The sequence below is a fragment of the Lepisma saccharinum genome, chromosome 13 (assembly GCF_977018435.1).
Source record: "Lepisma saccharinum chromosome 13, izLepSacc3.1, whole genome shotgun sequence".
Taxonomy (NCBI): domain Eukaryota; kingdom Metazoa; phylum Arthropoda; class Insecta; order Zygentoma; family Lepismatidae; genus Lepisma; species Lepisma saccharinum.
This window is the reverse complement of record NC_139241.1, coordinates 74,682,368-74,710,145: the sequence shown is the minus strand read 5'-3', so window position 1 is coordinate 74,710,145 and position 27,778 is coordinate 74,682,368.

Here is a 27,778-nt window from a genome sequence, read left to right as displayed (position 1 = left end):
TTTTCTTACATATAGGTGTACATGATGAATCCCCAAACAGATTTTTCCTAAGTCTTACCGTTTCCAAGATAATCCCACTTCCGGTCGCCATTTTGGATTTCCGAGCATAGGTTCCATTTATACTTTTTCTCACTTATAGGTGTACATGATGAATCTGCAAACAGATTTTTTCTAAGTCTTACAGTTTCCAAGATAACCCCACTTCCGTTCGCCATTTTGGATTTCCGAACATAGGTTCTATTCACACTTTTACTCACGTATAGGTGTACATGATGTATCCGCAAACAGATTTTTCCTAAGTCTTACCGTTTCCAAGATAACCCCACTTCCGGTCGCCATTTTGGATTTCCGAACATAGGTTCTATTCATACTTTTTCTCACGTATAGGTGTACGTGATGAATCCCCAAACAGATTTTTCCTAAGTCTTACCGTTTCCAAGATAACCCCACTTCCGGTCGCCATTTTGGATTTTTTGAGCATAGGTTCTATTCATACTTTACTTACATATAAGTGTACATGATGAATCCGCAAACAGATTTTTCCTAAGTCTTACCGTTTCCAAGATAACCCCACTTCCGGTCGCCATTTTGGATTTACGAACATAGGTTCTATTCATACTTTTTCTCACGTATAGGCGTACGTGATGAATCCGCAAACAGATTTTTCCTAAGTCTTACCGTTTCCAAGATAACCCCACTGCCGGTCGCCATTTTGGATTTCCGAACATAGGTTAGTAGTACAGTAAATATGCATCCCACTGCAACCCTGATTTTTTGACCTCTAAGAAAACTGCACGAAAACCTCAAAAACTCACTTTCTCTCCACGTTCCGCGCCTCATTTATTGCGCTGACGATGTTTCACAGCGCAGAAAAGCCGGTACGAGAGAATTCACTTTCTCATCCTTGAAGTACGAATGCACTTTATCATAATTTTTTTCTAAGTCCGGGACCAATGTTTATATATCGTAACGTACTCTGAGTACGTGGGATCGAACCAAGAACCTTCACCATTGAGGGGGGTGATGTAGCTCGCTTAATCATTCATCCTCCTCATTTGAGCACTCGCCCTTCAAGGTAAGCCTAATGGTAATGGGCGAGAGGTACTAACTACACACTTGGAAATGGCAAAACACAAGCTTTCGGATTTATACCTTCAAGTCTAGATCAACATGGTTGGAAGTAACAATACCTGTCTGTCTCTGATGATACAATTCCCCGCTGATAGCTGTTCATATCGAAACGTGTTCGATCGCTCAATCTCCTCAGTTCCTTCTTGTTCGGCGATTCCAGGCAAAAGACCCCACACCACACGTTGCTCTCTGTTTTGTTCTCTTTCCTCCTTCCCTGGTCGTTGCCCTGAAATACCAGCTGATCAGCACCTTAACTCCAATAGACCAGGAAGGATTTGTAAATTACTGATGTGACATTCTTTGAATGCCCGAGAGAGCAACGGCTGGCGACAGGGGTTATGAATTCAGGCTAGCTATAAATCTCAATTTAGAAGAGATTGATACGATTACCCCCTCTGGAAAAAATTTCCAGAATTGAAATTTATATTTAAGGTATCCATGTTGATCTATCCTTATAAATCGAAGTTTTTATTAAAAACATAGAAGAAATAAAAATGAAATGAAACCATAGTTTCCGCCAAAACTGAAAAGAAAAAAAATAATGATAACAGAATAGTAATTGAGTAAATACTTGGCGATACTTCAGACCAGGGAGTCGTAACGTAACGAAATGGAACGGTATTTTCAATTACGGTTTCCGTTACGTTACAACCAGAAACAGAATAACTTTTTTCGTGAACAGAAACGTTACCTCAGGTATATGAACATTACGTTACAGGTGTGCATAACGGTACCGAACCATAACTGATCTCTAAAGGAGTAGGTCTTCACGTGACACTTTAACGTTACATCCATTGCCGGCAACCAGTAACGTTACAGGGTAAGAAAGAGGTTCGTCACGTATTGACTAGTAACTTTAGTGTGTGTGGAAAGTGATAGTAACGTTACAATTAACCAGTAACTTAATTGAGGTCACTACTGAAAAAAACGTTACACTCCTTTTTTCAAAGCAACAACGTTATTTATAGCTGGTATCATACAGACGTTCCGATGTGTAATACCGTGTCCGATGCCGTGTTCCGGAGAGAATAACATAGGTCTCTCGTATAATTGTGCTCGTTACTTTTGTAACGTTACAGTTCTTTTCCTCCACAAAAGTCTGTTTCGAAAAAGTGATACACATATCCGTTACGAATAGCAAATACCGTTATCGAAGGCGTTTTCGAAGAAGTCTCATAATTGTTTGATTTTGATTTGCTGTATTTGACTTCGCTTTTTTTTTGCCACTTTTGGCTAATTCTCGAAGATGGTGATTGGTGATAACAATATGAAATTGATGAATGCACACTCACAAACATCCACGCCCAGGCCGGGATTCGGACCCGGGACCCGTAGCGTTCTCATAATTGTGATCGGCAGCATAGTAACATTACAATATTTTGACACCTTGAAAGTCATTAAGTTATAATACGTATTTTCGTTTTGGATGTCAGTGAAAACATTAAATTGTAAAACAAAACGTTTCATTCGGCGTGACAGAATTCTGGTTATCGGAATTTACTGACTAACTATGTATTTATCACAAATATATTTCTTTTCTGCATACTTAATCACTTTACGTGAATTTGTTCTAATTTGAATATCTATGCAAGATGAATTTTAACATGTGCGTTCACTTTATACAATAGGAAAACAAACGTTTGTTGAAGGAAAACGTTTCTATCTATCTATCTATCTATCTCTCGCTCTCGGTTTACATGTGTTACATCAATTAAAAAAAAAATACATTATGTTTTTCGATGAGAATGATTCGTTCTTAGATTAAAATGCTGAAGGACGAAACATAAAGGACCAACCATGGTCGAGCCAAAAAGTCATCCGTGCCACGCGTTCGTCCACATAAGCGAGAGGCAAGCTTTTTCCTATCGGAAGACGAAAAATAATTGCTTGCTGCGCGACCTTGAGAAGGCGAACCGAACTGATAGCAGCAGCACCACGCAAATCGGAAAATCTGAAACTTTGTACACGTGACCTTCGATCACGAAGCATCCGAGTAGACAACGCCCTGAGGCGATATGAAAGGCACTTTTAGCCAGTGGCGGCCGGCGGGTACTGTCAACGTGATCAAGAAATCGAAGAAAAAAAACCTCCGCAATGCCTTGGCCCCCCTCCTTGAGGTTGCCCCACTGGCCAAGATGTATATCCTTGTTTGGTAACGTGGAAAACAGTGTGTTTAAGTAATAACACACTAATACGATTCATCTTCACTCACTAACCTATCTTTAAACACTACAGGACACTTCACTAAAAACACAATTACAAGAGGAAGGGAAAGCAAATCTTCTCACCTTCTCCTCCCCCATGCACACGTATTCCAACTGGACGTTGAAAATATTCTACATTTGATGTAAAAAGAAATTGTCGAAATGCCAAAGGAATTTTTACTTTTATATTTTTAAAAAGTCTGGATGGCCCTCTAGGCGCATCTATCTATTATCAAAATGTTCATTTAACTTCGGAAAAATACTAGGTTCGTTTCTCCAAATGTTGGCAGAAAAGTAGATAGTACCTTTTTCACGAATTACTTCCCCAACGGGTCGTACAAATCCGTCGTATTTAGCGACTTATCTCTGAAGATGGCAACGGTGTCAACACTGAGAAAGTTCCCTCGCTGTGCTAAACGGGCACGGCTGGTGTCTTATGGGCTAACCCCATTGGCTAACACCACCCCCTGCCACCTTCTTCCCGGCTTATGGTGCAAAGGTTACTCGCTGAGACTTCACCAACCCTCTGCACGCGTTTCAACTTGGTTAGGCCAGCTCTTGGGTGGCGCCGACCGCTGCCTCGCCGAGGATACGAAACAGCTGGCGATGCAGTGAGGAGGTTGGGGCGGTTCATATCTAGTCTGTGGTTGGGGCGGTCGTCACGTCAGCTTGACCGATTGAAAGATTCGAATCTCATTGTCTGTAAACTATCAATGTATTAATTTAACAATACTTGGGCTAGGGGCTAGGTATGCATTTCTTCTGAGGGTAGTGCCATGGCACGGCGGCTCTCCCCCTTGAGCCGCCGCTGCTTTTAGCAAGTAGAAAATACGTATAAAGGATGGAATTTGTGTACGAAACAAATGAAACCGCGTTTGCGCAACTGGTCTGTAGCTAGACAGGGCCTTTGGACTCTGAAGTAGGCAACAATTGTATGGAGAGTGATTCTCAAAACTAAGCGAATAAAAGGACAGTACACGTATTTTACAAGGGCCCTCATCTGCTTACAATTTTGAAAATTACTTTCAGTAATTCGTGCCTTTTTGGACAGGAGATGAATTAAACTTTGTGGTGTAGAAACAGACAGAGCGCCTACCACGTTTGAAAGAAGAGCATAGGCAGACATTAAAGTAATTTTCAAGAATGTAAGAACGACAGTCGACATGGACATTGAGCAACGTGTGACTGAGAAATACAATCGGAACAAAGGACAAGATTCTTCAAGAAACAGTAATTTTATAACACTTCCTATCATTAACTAAGTTCATCCTTTTATCCTCTTTTGTTTCTTCTACTTTTGTATTGTTCTTGTATCGCTTTTCTGCCACTTGTAGATAATCGCGACTATGAACATTAATGATGATCATATTAAATCTATGAAGGGATGGTTACCAAAGAAAACGCTCATGCCCAGGTGTCTACTCGAACTTGAAATGTTTGGTAGAGAGTTTATGAGTGGATCACTCAACGACTTCGGCTTCGAGGATACTGTTTCAGTTGCAACATGCAGTATAATTACGTTTCTACTACTCTCAATTGACCCAAGCATGTGGTATGTGTCCTTCATTTTACTTAAAAAGCCCCCTTGATACATGAGATACTGCAAATAATTTCAGGCATGCCGTCGAATTCACATTGCCTGGCACTTTTTTTAAACTAAGTAATGAAGTGACGTGTATATTCATATTACGACTAGCTCGAACTAAAAACTCTTGTGGAATACTGTGTATATGTTATCCTTGTTGAAGTGAGGAACTTCATATTTTGCTAAGAAAATATGTATGAAAAAATATGTTTGTAGCTACTAGAAGAATTCAAATTATTATGATGGAATTTCAACTTGCGTATACTCTTCATATAACGTGGTATATAGTTATCGCAGACGAGGTCTTGTTTCGCAGTCAATTTATTTTTAGTTGAGGAACTCGAGAGTAAGTTGCAAATATTTAATGACCCACGTTGTGGTGTGCTGTTCGATTAAGCAGAATTGGAGTGAGAGAAATCATTCAACACGTCAATTTGTAACTGTGAATGCAAGTTTTCTTTGATTTAGCGGGAAATCAGTCTGCTATTGTTGTAAGTAATAAATGGAAACATATACATTTTCTGCTCGAGTAGGAATCCACAGGCGTTATCCAATCAATCAGTTTCTGTGTTTGAAACTTCTGTCTAGGAAAGCTACATAAAATTTGCTTTTAATAACAGCAGCTTCAAAATAACCTATCCATTCTTGTCATGCCAAGTAATGTTTGATTTTGATTTGTTATATTTAACTTTGGTTTTATGCCACTTTTGGCTAATCGCGAAGACGAGGATGGGTGATGAAATTACAAAATTGACGAAAGGACATCACAAAGAAAAATGAAAATGATGCATAGGCTGGGATACGAACTCGGGACCTGTGGCGTCGTATTGCGATGTGCTAACCGCTCCGCCACGGAGGTCTGCAAAGTTGTATTTGACCATTGTACATTGTTAATGAAATAAAAACATTACATATACAGTGGCTCACATTAGTAACCGAAACGTAGCATTTTGTTTCATTTCTTCACAATATTTCACAATTAACAACATGTACATAAATATAATCCATTGTGAAATATTTATACGCATTTATTAAAGCTATATTCCCTGTTACGTTTTTCTTTTTTTGTTTAATTTTGGGTGTTTCAGCACTTAGGCTATTTTGCACCCGCCACGTTATACTGGGTCCAGCCCCTTACCACAACAAATAACATAACTGTAAGGTCGCATAACTGAAATATGAAAATATTCTGACTTAGGTTAAAAGCTGAGGCTGTAAAGGGGCACTCAGCACACATGACAAAAAGCAGGAGAACATACAGAATTATACTGGCCAGTCGCCAGAGACTTGTTAGTCAGCAAAAGGCAGCCCAGGGTGTACTACGTGGAACTGATTTTGACGATTGGGTGTATGTACTGCGTGGAAGGTCACCCCTTACACCCCTGTTACGTTTTCAAATCTGAAATTAGTTATTTATATTTGGGTGTGAAAAAAAAGATCACTTTAATATTCAGACAAATCTTGAAAGCCTTCTGTTACTGTTACATAGTTTTTTACCGGTCAACTACAATGCGGGGAAAGAACAATTCATGCTACTTCCTGACTACATCTGTTATGAGTAACTGCATTGATCCCTGACTGAAGTACGAGAAAAATGGGTAACAAAACAAAAAAACAACATTTGACGAACGACAGCTATTTATATTTGCCGTATCTAACCAAAGGGTGTCGGTACGTGCAAGGAAATTGAAAATGTTAAGTACATGTAAGCGTACCGTGGGTAACGCAATAAAACGTAATGAAAAGCAAAATGAGGTAAATTCCGTATCTCAGAAAATTCAACCAAGATAAATGGGAGAAAGAAATGAAGGAGCTTCGGTATGAAAAATCAAGACCCTTTCCTCACCCCCACCCCCTTCTCAAACCAAGGGCTCTGAAAGCAGCTGTGCAACTTGGAGCAGACATTGGGACTGCTTTACAGACGGGATAAAATGAAATGTACTTCCGTTTTCCTACCAACTCAGAAGCGAGTTGGAAACTCTTCATTGCTCCTGTATAGATAAGAAAGTGGGGGAGGGCAGTAGCAGACAAGGCCACCACGGAAACTTGTTTCCAGCAAGCTTTATGTTGGAGTCTTGGCAGTTTGTGGAAGGATTTTGTGTTCTGCCTTCCCCCCCTCCTCTCTCTCTTTGGATTGAAAAACAGGGTGCGACGATTATGCGATGAAATACGGTAATATATAACGATAAAGCTTTATTTGATTGAAGATGATGATAATAATAATAATAATAATAATAACCCGTGACGCAACGGTCCGTGAGGGCCACGTCCTACCTACCGACTGCCGGCTTCACTTCCACCTGCCGAGGTTGGAATTATGGGGTGACGCGTGGTTAACAAGACAAGTCTTCAGCTAATCTGTGGTCTTCAGTCTTTGCAGGTTTCCATGGCCGCGTCACGCTACTAATTTGTAGCTCCTCAATTTCCTCACGACGGTGGATGGCCACCAACCCCATACACAGGCCGAAATCTCAGAACCAGGGGTTCCGGGTTCGAATCCTGGCCTGGCCATGAATGTTTGATCTTTGCAAATTAGCCAAAAGTGGCACAAAAAGCGAAGTATAATAAAAGAAAATCAATCAATAAATTGTTTATTGTTGGTTGACGTGAATTGTTAATATGCCTAAACTATTAAAATACTCTAATAGCAGGTTTTCTGTTGCAAATTATTATTTGAATTTTGAGGGCATCCATGACGAAGTGCTTTGCATACTGCTCTATGAAACCGGAGACCCTATGATCGATTGATTGATTGATTTGCTTTATTTTAATTCGCTTCTTGTGCCACTTTTGGCTAAACGCGACGATGAGGATGGTCGATGAAATGATGAAATTAATGAAGGGACACTCACAATGAACACCGAATGAACACAATGCCAAAGCCGGTGTTTAAGCAAGCTGTGCTAACCACTCTACCACGGAGGCCGGAATCCTTCTTAATGTATAGGAGAAATCGTTCTTTGACATCGAACTAAGAACAGTTAATATGCGTCACCTCGGAGTTATTATATTTTAAATTTCGAACAATCAATTGAGATTTATTCTTCACCATTATTTTGTCCACATCAAAACTTCCACACAATAAGATCAATTACACTAAGGACAACAGCATTAGAGTCTATGCTTTAAGGAATGATTAAGCACACAACGATGACGGAAAATAATTCACATGATTAAAGTGATGCATTACATCAGTGAAACATAAATTTTCGGTCATGAAGAAAGATTGAAAAACGCAGGGACACAATAATCGATGTGTTTATTTATTTTATTTCGCTTTTCTTCCACTTTTGGGTAATCACAAAGATAAGTATGAAAGGTGTGTTAAGATGAAATTTGTGAAAGGACAACTACAAACGTAAATGGATAGGACACAGTCCAAACCCCACAGACCATTATACTGACCTTATGTCATGACGCCAGATCCTCGTTAGTGTGCAAAATGCACTCCATGGTCACAATGACGTAAGCATTCGTAGAATTGATTTGTATATCATTCTTTCTTTTTTTCAGAAAAACGCGAGCTAAACTATTGCGCGTTCTGTGATATGTTCATTACTTCTCAGGAACACTCGCGGCCTTCAACCAGTTTTATCCTTAAACAAAATTGCGGGTTAGGATGTTAACAGATACTTCAAAGACAATATCCAAAAAATTACTTGTCACATACGCAGAATGTAAAACATTTTTATTTTCTCGTTTCTTCTACATCCTTGGGGAGTAAAGACGGCTGGAGCGTGGTGCTGGTCATATGACCTCCAAAATGTCCGAACTCGAGAATATGCGACACCCTACTGCCACAAACCCTTAAATGTGCCTTCATGGCACGGTTCTATACGCACGACGAACTTTACCTTACCTTTACTACTACTAAGTACTCATGCCCGGAATTTTTGTATTTTTGATCCCTCATTATGTCTCCATTGCTAACCTGTTTCATTTCCAGTCATGACAGCAATTAGTCGATGCAATAAAAATACGTCAAACTTAAAATGAAACAGGTGTCGGCGCGCGCACACACACACACACAAACACAAACTCAAGGAGAGAGAGAAAGGCGGGGTTGGGGTGGGGGAGGAACACAAAATCCTTCCACAAACTGCCAAGACTCCAACAAGACGCTTTGCCGGAAACAAGTTTGCGTGCTGGCCTTGTCTGCTATTGCCCTCCCCCACTTTCTTATCTATACAGGAGCAATGAAGAGTTTCCAACTCGCTTCTGAGTTGGTAGGAAAACGGAAGTACATTTCATTTTATCCCGTCTGTACATCCGAAATGGTAATCTGGCGGTTAAGAAAGCAACGATGAGTATGAGCGACGAAATGGTGAAACTGATGAAGGGACAATCACAAAGAACACTCCTGCACAGGTCGGGATTCGAAACCGGAACCCCTGGCGTCGTAGCGTGCTGTGCCACTCTACCACGTAATATTTTTTATGTACTCATTTTTAGCTACTTCCTTTGTTCCTTATTTTATTAAGTGTATCCGAATATTAATGTTGCTGCTATGTAAAGTCCAACGTTCATAATTTAATATCTGACTAAATTGTATTTTTTCAAAATTGTTCCACTTTGTATCACACATCTACGATACCGAAGATATTTTTTTAAAAAAAATTCTAACGTTCCTTCATTTAAAATGTGTCTGACATGCCTTAAAATGAAAACGTCTTATCTGGCCAAATATTCGAGAGTCTACCTATTTAGCGAAGCGTTTTTCTGTTGTTTGCGACGTGAACAACGTAACGTCTCGAAGGTAGTGAAGTATAAAGACATTTGTAGACATGTGAGCACTTTTGTTATCATATTCACTGATTGTAAATGTCAAATGATGGGGAATTGCAGAATTACGCCTGTTTATTTGATGGAATTCTAAGTGAAAAAGAAGAGAGGAAATGGAGATATTAATACTAACATTTATTGAACGTTTTATCCTGGATGCGAACCCGGCTTCTTAAAGGTAAGTGATCTCACTTTGTATTTGTTGAATATGTATTTAGTGTACACATTTGTGCCTAATAAAGAAGTCCAAGAAAAATGTATTTTTTAGCTAATACGTTTTAGAATTATTATTTTTTTAAGTATTTGTAGGTGTGTTTTACAACAAAAGAGCATTTCGGTATCAAAGCAGAGGGACACAAGAAAGAAAATGCAAGGGTATTAAATGAAAACTCCTTAACTTCATTAGGGGTAACATCTGAAATAAATAAATCAATAAATAAATCTAAGCGTACATATGGTGAGACATGAATCCATAGGGACAAAAGTATATTTTTGGTGAAATGGATTAGAATCACTGCGTGCACCCTAGAAAGTTTGATAAAACACCTCAAGTGTTTTTCTTAAGAGAAGTGTAATACTACCAAATAGGACCTCTGGCAAGAAATCGCTAATAGGCGGTGTGTGCCAAACAAAGAAGACGACGACAACCTATCTCCAGTTCTCAAGGGCATTTAGTGGAATGAGTGATTATAAAGTTTTATTTTGGATTTGTTCAGTAATATGGTGCAGGCGATAATCGTTCAGGTGTGTATATGTATATGATTAATTGAATTAGGTTATTTTACTTACCTTTTTGTCATTTTAGTATATATATATACTAAAGCAAGATATATATATATATATATATATATATATATATATATATATATATATATATATATATCTTGCTTTAACCCACGGAAATAACTATTTCTGCTTCTGCATTTTTCAGCAGTGTACAAATACGCCACAAGCTGCTTCTACATGGAGCCAATCGCAGTGTTCGATTTAAGGGAGGGGTAGGAGGTTAGAACTACATTTTACAGCGGAGGTAGATGAAGAAATTGGGATCCTTAAAACTAGCGTGAATGGGAATCTCGGTCGTTTACGATTGGTTACAATGGAAGGAGAAGGTTCTTCGCTATCCAAGGGAAGAAAGAGAAAAAATCCCGTTCGCATGTTTTTCTCCTTTGATGACATACGACGAGAATCTCACTGTCTTATTCCGGGCTGCGGAAAGAAAGTTGCGGTAAGTGCAATCTTCGGGCAGGTTGAAATGTTTCAGTTCTCGCCGTAAATTCCGTTATTTAGGATTTCAGGATGGGACTTATCTTAACTTGTCGAATCTCATAGCCGTCCTAGACCGAAGCCACCTTGATCGTGTTATTACTATTTAAACATCATAAGTGTTTTCTATCTTATAAGTTACATTCTTCCTCTCAATTGTTCTGCCAGTGAGGGTCAACGTAGAGAACGTGGTCTCGAAAAAGGAAACTGAAAACAGCTCGTCTAAATGTCGGAGAGCCTTAGTTTAGAGTGCAATGGGGTTATACGTCGTATAGAGCGACCACAAGGGGAAAAAAAACGCCGAAAAGTGTACGCACAGATTTTCCTTCTTCCATTCAGCTCTGGCCATAAGAAAGCATGCTTTACTGTGCCCCTCTCCTCCACGCGAGAGTACGGTGCACGCGAGCCGCGAGTCTGCTCAGGTTTATATCCTTGTGGTCCCACAGTAGTTTCTGTTCATTTCTGCAGGAATTCAATCTTATCATAAAAAACTAACTAAACTTTTTGCTCTGATTGTCGTGGATTAAAAAAATGTTAGGATGCAGGCGAAAGGAAATGGAAAATAATTAACGTTTGTAAATTACACGTAGGATTGTGCACGAGTGCACTCTTGCTCACACATCACATTCTGCTATGAGCCAGCGTATTTAAAGGTGCTTGAAGACTATGGGCAGATCTTTTCATGTCTGCAGGTTTGCCTTGGGAAAATTCAAATGCCTAGTTTCAATACATTAATTAATTTAACTTTATTTGGGATTCTATGAAATTATTTGCATGGAGGTGCATATAGAAACGTTCATTTCATCATGTTAACGTTTGAAAGCAACTGATATAGTCTGACCGTGGGCAATAGTTGCTTCGGCATTTCAAAACTCGGCTCCATATGCATGTGTGGGGGGTAGAGGAGTATTTTATTTCCTATTTCGGCAATTTTACGTAGCTTTCCTACCTCTTCAGTTATTTACTATGTTGAGGTTGAATAGATATTGGGACAAACTCAATGGTACGTCCATACCTTAGCCAGGGTTTCAAATAGCAGCTTAGCTGATCAGTCACGGAGCAGGCAACGACTTTAGTCTTTACGGTGTTCTTCAAGCAGCAATTTTAGTATGGTGTCTTGATACTAATTTTTTCATGGCCATTATTTTGTTGGCCGTGACGATATAAGTTGTTATTGAACATTGTATCTAAAACTCAAAGTTTGCTGATTTACGTGAATGCTGAACTCTTACTCCAAATTGAAATGAATGCAATACTCCTTGACTACTAAAAAGTGATAGCGATACTTGAAGTGAAGGTCGGCTTCCCCGATGTCGCAGTGGTAGCGTCGTCGCCTTGTATTCCAGGGGTCCCGGGTTCGATACCCGGTGGAGGCACACAGTGGTTCGGATCCAATTTTATAAACTGTAGGTTCAGTTCCGATTAGCCTTACTGTGCATAAAGTCTGACTGTTAAACGTGACTCAGTCTTACAGATAAGAATTAGAAGTGGAAAAATGTCGATTTACTTCAAATACCCTTCAGAGGATTTTTTTTTTAACAAAACTGAAAACCGCATTTTTGTAGTTACGTTCGTCTGATTCCCGTAGGACGATAGGTGAAATACGTTTCCCGAGAAATATTTGAAAGGAGTTGTGTTAAGATGTCAAGCATGTAGCCCACAGCCATGCTGTATGATGAAAGCATAGAGGATAAGCCCCACACTTAATCTAGGTTCACAACAAAGATAGCGACTGAGAGGCCTAGCGTAATGAAAGGCAAGGAAAACTGTTAATCATTGGAAGAGACAATGAGTTTCATGTTTAGATCATTCTATCATATGTATAATTAATGAAATTGCTTATAAAAATAAAAAATGGTACAAAATGCTTCAAAGTAATTGAAAATATCGTCTCCAGGAAAAACCGAGAAAAGGAATACGCCCATTCAAACTGCAAACCTCGATTTGCATACTATATAGAAGGAATTTCCACCACATACTTGAAATTAGTTTGAGAAAATCTAAAATACGAGGAATCCCTATTCTCGTGTTGCTATTTCCTGTCAAATAAGAGGCTGTTGCGGTCTACTTCCGCGCTATACATTGAAGAAACAACGCTTTATACTCCGAAGTAGATACCAATGGTTCATGGACGCCCGCATTTTTTTTCAGGGAAGGGCAAGCAAGGTAGTTTTTTCCAGGGGGGAAACAAGGTGCATGTCCTACACCATAAGTGTTGTCTTTTAAAAAAAAACATTACTTTAATTTGAAGTTATGTTCATGCAATAATTAACATATATTATTGTAGCTGAAATGACATTATATGTGATATATATATAATTTTTGGTTGACTTTCATTTTCCAGGGGGGTCGTCCACCCCTTGCCCCTCTTTCGGACGTCCTTGCAAAGGTTCTATTTTTATTTCGCGTCTACCACTGTTAATCGCGATGATAAAGGATGCGATAGATGATGGAAGTGGTATAAAGACAATATCTTCTAGTCCAGGTTCTAATCAGACTTTAGACTTCGCATTGTATTACGCTAATTAATTTGCCACGGGATCGGCTACTTTGTGTTTGTCTGCTCATCAAATGATTAATTAGTTATTCAAACTCTATAGGTAGCAAAGCGATATAAAATAACGAAACGGAAAAAATCCACTTGACGTCTTGTAGTACTATCATCAACCTACAATTTCATGCTCACAAATCCACACAGGAAACTTCTTGTGGCATTAGTTTTGCGGAATGGCCTTGGGAAATAAAGATCGCCCATTTCCTTGTTCAGCTCTAGACAATTCAGGTGCCTTATCGAAGCTGCTCTTGAGCACGCAGGGTTTCTAACCTACTTCGCCGTAATTCAGTTGTTGTATCTTGATCAATATGCTGCATTGAACATTCCACTCAGAAATCCCATCCTATTCAACAGGGCGAGCTCACTACCATCCACTATGTGTAGGGTATTCTATAGTATTTTAATCAGGCGTAAAAAGTGCTGGGATTCCAATTTGTGACTAATCTCCATACATTAAGCATATTGTTATATAATGACAGTTAGTGGTCTCCATATATTTACGTATATGGGTATATTGTACGAATACACAAACTCGCACATAGATTTTACTTTGATATTAATTCTTTCAGTATGAATAAAACTATTTTCTTTATAGGGAGATCATAGTGGTAACCTAGAGAAACATATCAAGCGGAGGCATCAAGATAAGCTGTCATTTCTGCAGAAGAAGAAAATGAGAAATGCTATCTCTAGTAATCCGAAAGCCAATATTCTCCTAAATGTAAAGATGACCGCAGACATCCTCAGGCAGTCTTGCATCCGACTCATCTCGGAGCACGGACGTCCTTTTTCACTGATGAATGACCAAGCATTTCAAGATATAGTGAATCCTCTTTTGGAAGCGATGCCAGCTTCTGACAGGTGCGTATTTTCATCAATGTCGTCAGATTGTCCTTTACATGTATTCCTTAGTATGTTCACATTGTATACGAATGAAATTATTTTCATTGTTAGTAACGGACAGTCTTAATCAGTGTTCGGAAAGTTACTAGAGTCAGTTGCTTGGTTCAAAAAGTAGGTTCGGTGCAGCTACTCAATTTAAGAATAACTTACTTTTGCAGTTACTTTCTGTTGGATATTTTATTGCGAAAAATTGAACACACCCAATGATCATTAATTACAAGAAAATAAATATTTAAGAAATTTTATTTTGGATTTTATGTCTGTGGTATGTCATCGCATTGTAATATTATGACAACAATCAAGATTAAACCAAACACTGAAGTTTTAATGAGCAACTAGAAATGACGAATTGCAACAAAGCGTGGATGTCCTAAATTCAAAATGGAACGAAGCCCAGCTTTCTTGCCTTAGTAGGAGATTCCGAAAAAAAAAAGGAAACAAAAGCGTCCAGAAAAGAAATAGTTGGAAGCTAAACTACCCCTCTAAGAGAAAGGCCCTTAAATCAATTTGACGTATACAAACAAGACTAATTATTCAAATGCCAACAACTCTAAGCTGATTTTTCAAAGGATGACGCTTGGTCCGCGCATAGTCCATCGCAGCTATTTCTGGCTTTCAAGACAGAACCCACTCCTTAACTAGCTCAACTACTGTCCTCGCGTAGCTGGGCAGGACTGAAACTTTGGAGGGCTCCCACCAGGAATTTAACCCTGGACCGCTAGCGCCAAATGTTAAATCACTAATAATTTGGCTACGCGGGAGCCCATAGTTGAAACAGTGTTGCGAAATTTAACTTTTTCCCCCAACGCTACAAATTTTAAAGTTAAAAATTTGTCTTAAAGAATAGTAAAAGTAACGTCATAAAGTTACATCTATTGCAAAAATGAAACTCTGCTACGGTTACAGCTACCTTCTTTAGTTAGAATTCCTTAGAAATTCATTTCAGGTTACTTCAAATACATTGATTTTATTGATCCAGCCTCATGTAATGAAGGTAGAGAGTTCTGTATATCCTTACAATGTTTAGAAGGAATGCAATTACGTTAAGTTAGTTTTTCAAATAACTGTAAAACTAGTTACTCACTGACATAATCATGAGTAATTTCAACTGCAACAGTTACTCTTTGAATAAGTAAACTAAGTATAACTGTCTGGAAAAGTAATTTTCTGAAGACTGATATGTATGAGACACATTTTTTCATCAAATGATATTTAACACACTTTTGTACACTCAAACAAAACTAATTAATATAAAGTTTTCAAATATTATGTCAAATTTTCCTCAATTTTACAAAGTTGTTACATATACAGTGCGTTCGTTTTAAACTCTTATAACACAGGTTAGGTCGGAATATGTAATATAAATACTGTATAATTGTCTGCATGCTAGACGTTACGGGACGAAAGTGCCGGCATCTGTCCCATATCACGTGCTAACTCTGCGCAGAGACAAAACAAACTCACTGTACTCCATATGCCTAGAGACAGGTTATGCTAACATTCTGTAGCTTTCCAGTGCTGGATGGAACTGAGCATGCAGTACAACTTATTTAGATATCCCCTATATACTATTGTTAATATATTTTAGAAAATAAAAAAAATATAGGTGTCACATATATCCTTTTCACAGCCTTAGGTATATCTGAATGAAGCAAAAAGACCTATTGCCAAAGCCCAGTGCTGTGACCAGGGAGGGTGGTGTTATAACTTCCTCATTAGTTCAAACTTTACTAAAGAGCGTTGATTGCATCAAATAACACTGTTTATTGCATGCAAGCTGCGTTAGTTTCTAGACACACTGATAGAGGTTAACCTATTATGGTTTTAAATAACAATCTTTTTCACTTTCACCAAAAAAGTGTTCTGCTTTCTCATATTTGTAGCATTTGCCTAGTTGATGAAAGCTTGATAATATAATTAATTCATACTATTTGAAAAATATTTTTAAGAATTTTAATTCTATTTTGGGTTTGAAACAAATGTCTTGAAAATTTCAAAAATCAAGAAACAACTTATCAATTAAGGATGAAAGCAAATTTTATTCTCTGCAGGTTTATCGTGAACAAGAAAGGTGTACGGAACATGCTATTCAGTCAGGCCCAGCAGATCAGAGAAACAATACGCGGCGAAATGGAGGGAGAATTGATACATCTAAAAGTTGATTCTACTTCGAAAAATGGACGATCATTCTTTGGTGTCAACGTTCAGTTTGTTGTAAATGGGGCTCTCCAATTGCGTACTTTGTCAGTTCAAGAGTTATTTGTGTCTCAAACAGGTAGCAATTTGCGTTACGAATTGTTGAACATTCTGGATAAGTATGTGCCCGTGGAGAATATATATAGTTTAACTACAGACACTGGAGCAAACATGATTAAAGCCGGGAAACTTATTGGGGAAGATCAAGAAACACAGATGTCTAATATTTCTCAAGACACTTACGAAGATGAAGATATTGAAATGGAATTGACGAGTAAAGATTATCGTCTCCAATCCGTTCGTTGCGCGTCGCATACTCTTCATTTAGTCGTAAATGATGCTCTCAATTCGATTCCTGAAGTTAAGGATATTATTGTGACATGTCAAGCAGCATGCCGTGTCTTACGATCGCCTACAGCACGGCGTCAATTGAATGCAGAATCACTGCCGGTACCATCCCTTGATGTCCCGACAAGATGGAACAGCACAAATGATATGCTCCAGTCACTTTTTACACTTAAAAAGTTCATAGGGGATTACTATCAGGAGCAAGTTAAAATAAAGCAAGAAGACTGGATATACATTGAGGCTATTTTGACGTCACTGGAACCAGCCAAAGTAGCCACAAAGAGGCTGCAAGAAGAACAGATTCTACTTGGCGACTTCTACGGGATATGGCTGGAGTGTCGCCTTAAAACATCAACAATCAACACAGACCTTGCACGCCACATAGTAGAGGGCATGGACAAACGAGAAAAACAAGCATTATATGTCAATAACGAAGAGAGACTTCCATCATTATTTGAGTATCCAGGATTTCTTGCTTCTATTTACATGGATCCCAGGTACTTTTCTGTTTTAAGTGAAGAAAACATCCATGTGGCGAAGGTGTATCTCCAGAAGTTGTGGTTAAGACTTGAACACATGAAATCCTTATCAGTGTGTGGAGAGGTAAAGAAACAAGAAGATTCCAGCACTGAAGATGATGACAGTGACCATGTCACAAACTACTTAAAGAAACAAGATTTATTGCGGCGGAATACCATATCTGCACCAAAGTTTAATATTGCGTCATTATTGGACACTTACTTTGTTTCAATTCGAAGACTGAAAAGGACTGAAAATGTTCTAAATTTCTGGGAAATTAGAAAATCAAGTTGTCCCGAATTGTACATTTTGGCTTGTATTGTTCTCTCTACTCCTGCAACACAAGTTAGTGTCGAGAGACTCTTTTCATCTCTGAAATTCATACTAAACCCACTCAGGTGTAATATGGCAACCGAAATTATTGATGACATACTTGTTATTAGAAATAATTATATTTTCATGAAAAAAAATCTAACTAAATCTTCATTAAAAAGCAATCTCAGAAATAGCAGCACAGAATTGACTACAAACATTGTAGCAAACTTTGTGGAATCCAATGATACACCACAGAAAGATCTTGTACAACATGTTGAAAATGTGGGGAATATTACTGTCTAGATTAATAATGTATATAATTACTTGATTTTTTTTGTGATCTTATAGTTCATTATACATAAGTAGCTGTAACCAAAGAAAATCTTTTCAGAGGTTCCATAAGAAGTAATTTAATTAAAAGAACAATTTTGCTCGTACTTGTTTAATGTTTCCTAGTAATTAATAAATTTAGTTTTGAGTAGCTGTCTTACCTGTTCACAAAATTGCACAGATATACTGATGTTATACAAGAGTATGAAATATATTTTTATTCATGTCAAATTTGTGGAATTCTGTTTAGTTTTAAATTGACACCTGAAGGAAATGACAGTGTATTTGCTTTGTTTTGAAAGATACAAAATTTCTCTAGTTTTTTAAGTAATAAGGTCTTTTTTTTCCTTGTTTTAGAATTTACCTTGGAATGATTAAGAGAATAATAAAGATATTCAACAAAATTTTAAAAACTGTTTCAATATATACTTTTCAGAACCTCCGTTCTATTCTTATGCTTATACAGTACGAATGCATACTTTAAATATATGTATATTTACATTTTTTTAAAAAAAATTGAGCTTCGATGTTGTAGGGAGTTGAATATATGGCAAATATTGTTATTCCTTGGTTGGTGAACAAATCCTAATTTTTTTTTATTGTATTAATTCCCATGATATCTGTTTCTTTGTGAGAGATTAGTGTAAATTTTTAGATTTTTTATGATAAATTTGACAGCCATTTTAGAATGTACCTCAAAATGTAACATTTAGAGCACATTACTCAGGAACACCACTCAATAACAGACGTTACTGTTAGCCTCCTAATATGTAACCTAAAATCAATTCTTGTTTTTCAAACACGCTACTTCCTAAGGTTAAGTTTAGTTCTCTTGTTATAAAATTCTCTTAATAAAATATCAAAAAATGGCAACATCATTGTCATTATCTTGTCTAAGTAATTATTGCATGGCATCTGATAAATTATCAAAAGACGCACGCAAATGCAAATTAATGTACATTAATTACCTTGATGGACGCACGTGTCTGCCTGTGTGTGTATCCAAATCAGCATGTTACTTTCTAATGTTCTGGACAATGAGTTTTTGAAGAATGGAAACCGAATAGTCAATCACTCTACTACCAAATCATCCCGTGTAACAGCATGGAATGTAAATGGAGATGACAAATAGCATCCACATATCTTTTGAACTTGACTCATTTTGTTAGAATCAGTCGTTCCACATGTCTTATCGATACCTCAAAAATACTGAACCCACAATTGTAATATTAAAATGGGCTCCAATAACTATCAAAGTTTAATTTTTGCATGGCTGAGTTGGGGTCATGTAAATTCTTGTCCTCGCTAAAGTACAGTATGCGTACGTTGCACAAGACTATATAAAAACAAAGTAAATTTGTTACACACACATAAGTGCGCGCCCGCAATTGCATAGCTGAAAGTCTACTGAACACACACACACATAAACTTTCGAGCACTAACGATGACCATTGCCATAAGCACAATCTCTGGCGTGTGTCCAAACATGCACTTCTATGTTCACTATCTAGTAGTAGCAATTTATGGTAGAAATCAATGGTCACTAAAAGTGCATGTTACAACGTCTGCCCACACCTGGGAGTTAGGAATGGAAGACATCGCCATTATGTTATTAAGTGTCCTGTTCAAAATGTCCTTACTTTTATTTTTAAGAAATTTGCCAGAGAACGAAGCGCGATAGTTTTCAATTACATAGAAAATGATGCACCCCCTCAGAGGAGTAACCACAAATTCTTGTCTGCGGGGGGAGTACTTGGATAAACTATTAATAATAGTAGTAATAATGGCACTATTATTATACGTACACAATTTATATAGCCTATATTAATACATTACATAATGAATTCATTCGCCCCACAACAAACAACAAAAAATATGCCTCTGAAATGTGTGCGCTTCTTCTCCCCCAAACAATTGTTCATACATTTAAGACTCAACTGTTTGTAATAGTCTGACGTACTTACTTCTTGTTACTTCTCCCTCTGGTAATTTACAATGCATTACAGAAAATAAATTGCTAGCGAAGCGATCAAGAAAACTTTTAGATCCAAATTTTTGCAAACTGAAAACAATATTGATTTAATATGGCGCAAAAAAATCATGGAGGCCCATGACATTCTCTTTTACATTTTTTTTTCTATTTACATCGTTCGGCGTCCAGGGCTGACTGCCGCCGTCCCCTATACATCGACCACAAGGAAAAAAACCTTGGGACGAAAAGTCCCCGCGCAGCTTTCCCTTCTTCCCTCCACCTCGGGCCATAAGGAAGCATGGTCCACTCTCCCCCTCCCCTACAAGCGGGAGTATGGTGTACAGGAGTCGTGGGTCTGCGCAGGTTGTTTTGCTCATGGTTCCACTATAGCTAAGGGTTTGAAATTGACAAGACTGTAAGAAAAGCAGATATTGCGAGCGAAACGAGCTAGACAATTTTATATAACTTTATTTACATTTGTATAAAGATATAAATCGAAAGGGGGCAATTGCCCTTCTGTGCCTCCTTGCAGATGCTCTTGACCGTCTGGAAGAAATAATGCACGAAAGACGTGAAAACTAAATCCGTCTTTAGTATCGTTTTGTCCTGCAACTCTTAGATTCTGCAACCTTTCTTTCCATAGTTCAATGTTTGCAACCTTACCCCTTAGAATTGATTTCCGTCCAAGGTTGAGGCCCAATCTCCCCCCCCCCCCCCTGTGGTTGCGCCACTGCACCTTCTTTAGCCGTAGTTGTTTTGTGAACTTTCATTGGCTTAAAAATACTTCATTTTCTTCAAGAGCATAATATAGTTTAATAACCGGCGATAAAATTCCTCTCCCCTAACTTTCTGGATTAAAGTATAATAATATAGGGGCATGGAAATCTGAAAGGGGGGTGCGGATGGCCACCTCTCTCCTTTAGAAAACGAATGTCAGCTAAAAGTATATATTTCACACGTATAATTTGATTCCAGTCATAGTAATTTACATTAATTATTATAATGGGTATGCAGGAATGCGATAATTTCGAATTCAAGTGGTGTTTCTTGAGGGGGCAACACTATTATCGGGGTAATATGCCCCATGGAAAAATACCTCGCTTCTCCCTCCGTCGAAAATATCTGCAGACGTCCATGATTAGGGCGGGGCATTAACCCCCCCTTTGGACTTCGTGCGCACGCCTATGGCTACTCATTTCTACACTACATGGAAGGTTTATTCAATTTCGAGCCAAAAGTGTAATTTTCAAATCAGGGTTTTTAAACGTCCACGAACCCATCAACTAATGGGTTCTATTGGGTTCCGCAACAATACCGGAACCTGTTCTATCACAGTGTAAATTCGGTCCAAGTTGCGTATTGTTTCATTTCAAATATGGAACTTAGACCGTCTTTAAATTGATCCGGAACGAAGGACCCTGTGCCGTATTTCAATTGATCCAGAAAAAAGGTTCCTGGAACTTATTTAAATACCTTAAACATAAAAAGGCTCTTTACGGTCCAGATCCATTTATGCTTGCTAATATTCCCTGCTGAACCTGAATTGAATTGATTTAAAATTCCTGATCCTTTAACAACCCTGGTGGAAATTCATTAATTTACAAACAACCATATTTTTAACGAAACATTAATCCCACACAATATACTGAGTTATTTTTCGCAATGTTCCAATGAATGGCAAGAGATTTGGGCTATTCCTTTTTCTTCCTTGATGTTTAATAGATTATATTTGTCACGCACCTATAACGTTACTAGCAAACATTTGTGAATTGTTCTTTCCTTGTAACGTTAACATCTACCATACTGAATTTATTTACGTTCCTTATGCAGATGGTATGTACCCAACTGCATTTTGTTCCGTTCCGCTACAGTGGTTTACATTTTGTTACATTCCTATGTAACGTTAATTAACCATATTGCCTTTCACTTCGTTCCGTTACGGAGGATTGCATTCATTACGTTCCTATGTACCGTTATTTACTACCATGTTGCATTTCGTTACGTTTTTTTGTAACGCTAGTATATACCACAATGCATTTCGTTACTACGTTCCTTGTATCCTTGTAACGGTAGTATATACCATATTGCATATTACGTTATGTTCCAATGTGCTCATTTCGTTCCGTTCCTTTATAACGTTAATATCTACCATAATACATTTTGTTACGTTCTCTGTAACGTCAGTCTGTAACATATTGCATTTCGTTACGTTACATGGGTACCAGCAGCTGAACCATACTCTTCCTCCTACAAAATGGAACGTAACGTGTAACGCAAATTGGGTACGTTACGACTCCCTGCTTCAGACGCGAGAACTGGCCATAGGCATAAATGTACTGTCTGGTGTAACTGGCCGTAAGAAAAACAAATAACAAGCTCGCATCTTTGCTTAGTAAAAAAAAAATAGCACAGTGCTTAACTTGCACTTTGATACTCGCTCACATAATCATGCATGGAATGAGCGTAGCGTCAATTTTGTAATAGATGCGGAAGATTGACATGTGATGATCACTGACATAACTGACGTAACATGTTAAAGGTGTGGCCAAGCAACAACGATGACTGCTTATGACCTGAGGTCGCCAAAAGGGGGCGTGAACACACGTGTGCGTTAGTAGTCAACACAAGTGGACTCACACGACACATATTTTCACTCGAGTTAAAAAGTACCGTAAATTCGCGGATACACTACGTAGTGTTTGTATGTGTGTATAATAAATATATTTCCACTTGGGTTCTTCTTGTTTTATATTGCGATGCACACGCATTCACTGGAAGTGTTTGGAGTTGTGTCACGATAGTTCAGTGGATTGTTATCACTCTCGGCACTACTGGAATTACGGATGTAAGTATGAGTTAATATTTGGAATCCATGAAGCACACATGTACACTTGGGGGAAACATGCCGTCGAGTTACTGTGAGACTTCCCTTTGTAGGTTGATGCACTTAGCAATTTTGCTTCGATGTTTTCTTTAAAGCTGGTAAGAAAACGATCGACAAGGGCATGTGTTAAAAGCACTGTTGATTAGTATTGTTCGGTGTACTTAATGATGAATAAACGACTTTTAAATATTTTCACATGGTACACTCCCGTGCAAAAGTTGCACAACTGGTTGCACACAGATTTTCATTTCAACGTTTCTTTCAAGGAACTAAGTGAGAAACGGTCGACAAAATTGTAGACACTGGCGAAACACGATTTTGTCATGCAGCATATTCACTTAAACCATGTAAAATTGCACCGTTGATAAGCATAGTTTGTGCATTTATGGAAAAGTGAATGAGACATGGGACGTTGAAACTCACTGAGTACACTCCTGTGCATGACGTTAAAAGACAGGTTGCACACACTGGAAGGTTCTTCTTTGTGGGTGTAAAACTGCTTTACATGAAAGTTGTAGAGTTGAATGTGACGCATTACATGTCACATAAAAATGCACTTTCGTAAACACTGCGGAATGACTTTTTAGGAGGGGTCATGTACATTCTGTAATGCAAGTGTACAGAGGTGAGAAGTGTAAACACTAGGATACGTCCTTGATGAATTTCTGCTTCTTCATTGGGTGAAATTTATAAAGACTGGCAGATTTTGGGGAACGTTTACACACAGTGATGACTTGGATTATGTAAGCTGCACTTTTGATTGAAGTACCGTGATATTTGTGGAAAGCGATGCACTTTCGGAACAGGAGCATATTGTGTGTAGTTTGTGGGGACAAAACTACGGTGTTCATTCTTCTCTCTGGTATTCTGCTCTCTTCCCTGCTCCCTCTTCATGTCTTCTGTTCTTCTTTTCTGCATCTCTTCTGTTCTTCTTTTGTGGGAGCATTGATGGGGAAAGGGACTGAAGAATTTTGTCCGGTTTGGGAGTTTCTTCTTATAAGGGTGGAAAGTGTTTGTTCCATGTACTAAAATACTGGCAGGCTGGCTGGCTCACATGGCTGTTGCATGCTGTTGTCCTGGGAAGCTAAACCGTCGGGATGCGTGCAGATTCGGGTTCGAATCCCGTTCTCCTCGCTGGTGATTGGCCAAACTGCTGCATGTTGATTCCCAATAGATACGCTGGGAAAATCCTTCTCCTGTTGATAGCTCTTGACTGGTGTGATGAATAGACAGACTTAGGTAAAGGATAAAGTATATTTTCGTAAACGGGAAATGAGGAAAGGGGTGTTGATCTAGACTTATTAACACAAATACAGAAATTCAACTGCTTTGCCATTCCTCGTATGAACATTTATAAGTTACCACGATAATACAATATAAAGAAAGCTAATAACCATAAAATAATAAGGTATGTAATTAGATTGATACTGAATAAGGTTAGTTATATTTATGTGAGAATTCATAACGAAACCAATGAAATATTTGTTAAAATTATCGAAATTATTTCTTTAATTTCCCTTGTGCTATGAGAAATGTCCTGTTTCCGTTTGATTCAACTTAAATTACTACTACTCTTTTGAATGGAAAATTGCTTGCTATAAACATTGAAAACTCTACTTTGCCTATTATTATACTATTGTTAACGAACATTCTAGACAGTCGACCAAGTCCTGTTATCGTTAAAAATTGAACGTGTACTGGCTCATTGTGGTGAGAGAGGTTTAAAATATACATACTTTTACTGGGAAATAAAACGTTAAGATATATAATCGCTTAAATTTATTCTAATAGTTTGCTTCGCTTGAAGCAAATTCTGTTCGTAAAAGCGTTTCTGGGAATTATAACGCCGGAGTGGCAACATTGTATCAAACAAAGAATTTGCTATCATTGAAGTTTTCCTTCCCGTGGTTGTCCTGTTAAAGGAATACATGTCTTTCGCGGCCGAAGTGGCTGCTTCTTGCTGCGTAACTCGATACAAGAGGGAAAGGGGGGTGATTTTCTTACGTTGCAAATTCTTCATTCCGACGGCTTCAGGACTGGAGACTAAATTCAACGTTTGGAAAAAAAAAATGTGTCGTGACAAGCCGACTGGGTCCAAAGATGACCGACGGAGGATTGCGGGATGGCAAGGGGTTTGAGGAGTGAGAGGGGTTTGCTTCTCCGCTGCCGAGCTGGACTTTGGTCGCTCCCATACAAAAATGCACGTGTTTAAAACTGTACTGTTTACTCTCTCTAATGTTTATAACGTCGGGCTGGACTCGCGGTGATTGGTTGCTTGGTTATCGCGGAGGATTCGCCCGCAGCGGTGTTAACACTTTTGGCGCTGCTCCCGTTTTTCAGCTTGTAAGGTTTAAACTTTGATTCCAGCGACGTTGCTGCTGGCGATCGCGCTGACGCGACTCGAACCATGTCCCAATATTATTTCAAATTACCAGGCAAGCAGTTTAGTACAATCGAGGGTGTTTTAATAAGAAAATTCTTATTCTGAAGAACATGATTAATAAATTACTTTGGTTTCTTGTTAAGATGACACGATTTATGTAATGCTTCTGCTCTTGACTGTACAAGTTCCTGTGCATATTTAGTCTCAACCGCAGTTACTCTTTCTTACAACTAACGTTATTTCCTACCTGAAGTTTTACTTTTCTTGATGGGGGCTTTTCTGGTTTAAATTTGTTCAAACTTTACTATTTAAAAGATAATTATTATTTTAGTCTCGTTAGTTTACTTTTCGTCTGCTAACAATCGTTTATTTTGAAATCGACCATAAAAAATAAGATAAAGTACTCTCTAAACATGCGATAATTAACTTTATATTATGCTAACATCACTAAAAATGAAGAATCTATAATTCCCTCTACTCATTCTAAAATATGCTTAGCATATTATTGTGGCAAAGTTAGAAACTAAAACCGTCGTGGTTTATTCATTATCATTCTGCGATGGCAGAATGGATTTCCAGGATTATCGGTTGCAATCCAATATCCGCAGGAAAATACTTGTTATTGGAGCGCAAAAAAAATCTTGACGTCGTCGTCTACATATTCATATAATATAAATATTCTCATAACTGGCGCTTAAAATAAACTTTGCTAATATAATCATATACCTTCTTCTGAAGAGTAACTATAAAATTCTAGTGATGTATTCGCTGAGCTAGTATTATTACATACTGCAAAAAAACTTTTGTGCCTAAAGCACATTATTAAATAATAAGTCTGCTTTTAATCTTTAATATTATTAGTGCCATTTTATTATAAATTATTATTATGTCATGCAAGTGAATTTAAAATATTAGACCTGTGTCACTTTAATAAATACCGTAACTTGGAGCAGAATATTAATATTTATATTTTAAAATTTAAAACAAACTACATTTTAAAGTTTTTAACATTCGAAGCTACAACGTGCTAAGGATAAATATTCAACTGTCAAACGAAACAATGTTTCGGACAGGAAAAAAAAAATATAAATATAAACTAACAATAAAATCTCGTTAATATGTGAGAAACGTCCACGCCGTGTAATGCTCTCATAATTCTCTTCTAGTTATTCAAAATAAGTTGGCTGTGCCTAACTTTGCTTAAAGCATATGTATATGTATATATGTGTACGGATTCATTCTCGTCACAACTGCTTACCTGTGTACAGACATCTCTCGTCACTGCAGCCTAATTATACATCTATTACTTCTCAACTAGAACTTTTAATTAATCGGGCGGTTTATACCCTAAATCACGGTACGCCACTCTAACTATATACGCCTGGCGTAATAGCGGACATAATTGTACAGCGTGTCGAGGAATATAATTAGCGTTTCGTTTCTTTACATATTAACATGAATTGAAAATTTTTAGGCAATGTATGCGTAAGTTAAAGTAACATAAGGCAAGTGACTATCTCGTATAAACTTGACTATCTCCTTAATCTAAGCTCCCTTCAAGAGGTGCTAGGAGACTTCAGTCATTAAGAATATAAATGAGTGGTCCTCGGGGCCTTATTCGTTCCCAAAACTATATATGTATAAAATGTAATATCCTCGTTGCAATAGTCTTAGCAGTTATAGTTCAAGCATTCTAAATCCTTTACAAGTTACGGTCAGTTTTAAACAAATTTTAAATTAAACTTTTAAGAAATTTCAATTAATAATAATAATAATAACAATATATTGACTCAAACAAGCATCCTCTGTGCCATGACTCGTTAAAATGCACCATAGTGCCGATTGACTCTGACTCGGTGGCACTAATTTATTTTCCTCATTCATAAATAACTTTAAAATCCACTTTTAATCCACGTTATTAATTAATTAAAATGTTAAGAATAAAATCGTTTACTGTTCACTGTAGCTTACTGCATCCTCATAACCAACGTTGTAATAATTTTCGTATCCAAGATCATATAAAAAAAATTCTAAAATCACTGTCAATGCAAGAAATCATCAAATCTAAATGCCTTATTCTTATTCCTTATTTAAAATTCTGGATGGTAAAAATTTCCCAAGTGGGAATTTGTTGTAGCCATGGTACCGGGTTCGTGAGTGAACCACAGAGCTACCAGGAGCAGATTGATAGGGAATCGTCCACGGACGTCCCTGGGCCGGCCACATTTTTGATGACATGGGCCTCCCTAAAATCCGACATCGAACCTTCCGCCACGCGGAATGCCGGACGCTCCTGATACCAAATTGCCAGCCCGACGCGGATAACCGCGACGGAGCTGGGGCGCAGGTTCCTCCGCAATTTACATTTTGCGGGTGACCGACTCTGACTTGAGGTCTATAGGTTTC